The sequence below is a fragment of the Arachis duranensis genome, chromosome 9 (assembly GCF_000817695.3).
Source record: "Arachis duranensis cultivar V14167 chromosome 9, aradu.V14167.gnm2.J7QH, whole genome shotgun sequence".
Taxonomy (NCBI): domain Eukaryota; kingdom Viridiplantae; phylum Streptophyta; class Magnoliopsida; order Fabales; family Fabaceae; genus Arachis; species Arachis duranensis.
This window is the reverse complement of record NC_029780.3, coordinates 106,074,919-106,076,227: the sequence shown is the minus strand read 5'-3', so window position 1 is coordinate 106,076,227 and position 1,309 is coordinate 106,074,919.

The window sequence follows — 1,309 nt, the reverse complement described above, 5'->3', positions numbered from 1 at the left end:
TTATTATTATTATAATTAAAATAATTAAAAATATTTTCAATTGATAATTGATAAGTAGTTTAATAATGCATTAAATATTGATTTTATATAACTATAATAAAGATATTTTCCTAAATTAGTGTAATTATGCATTATTATTTAAATGCTAATTATAATATAATTATAATAAAGATAGCTTTTCTAAAATAAATTTAGAAGAGAAAACAGTGCATTCATTTTAGCGGAAAAATGAATTCATAAGGAATTGACACCTCACTTCCATTAGTCGAAAAAAAAACTCAGTTTTAGTATATTAAGTGAAAGTGAATAGTTGTGCTTGAATCATTGTTAATATATATATATATATATGTAGCATTTAATAAATCCGATGAAATAATGTGTAGCAAAATAAAACATACAGGAGTATATATGCGTTGTGATGTGTTGTCAAAAGTAAAGAAGGAAAAAGAAAAGGAACAGAATGAGGCAACGGCAGAAAAAAGATAACACCATAAAAAGACTGAAAGACAATCGTTCAGTTGAATCAATCTAAAATTATAATATTGCATTTTTTGCATCTTTGTTATATTATTTGCTGATAAATAAAATGCTCATCATTTTTGTTGAGGGAAAAAATGAAAGAGAGAAAGATATTCATCAGCACATACATAAATATTATTGGTCACAAATACAATAGGATGATCGACTTGACCAAAAATTGATTTATCACACAACATTAATTTGTAAATATCGTTACCTGTTAGATAAGCAATTGAAAATCGTAAGAAAGGACCTCTTTTCTATTAGAATGCTGCCGAAACAACAACGTTAATAATAATAAGCCTGAAACCAAAGAAAAAAAGGAAGAAGAAGAGAAGATGGTGATAAGAATTGAAGAGTAAAATAAACAACTTCGTATGCAGCTATTATTATAGTTTGTGAAATTATTTAAGACAAAAAAATAAAAAAAGTAAAATGAAAAACCACCTTGGAAAAAATATGAAGAACCACCGTCAAGAGGCTTTAGGTATTTATATGTTCGAAAATAAGAAGCCCATCAAAATAATTTATTATTCACATTATAATTATAATCTCTTACCATGATTCTTGTATAATAATTTATTCTATTAAATTACATTTATTATTTTTTTCTTTCTATTATTATTTACGAAAGTCAAATATAAATATGAATTTTTAGATAATTATGATATTTCAAAATATTATATTTACAACACTAAATTAATCATTATATATATATTTATATATATTACAAATTAATCTCTTATATCCATATAATATCATAAATATTTTGTCTTTAAATATTTTTTTA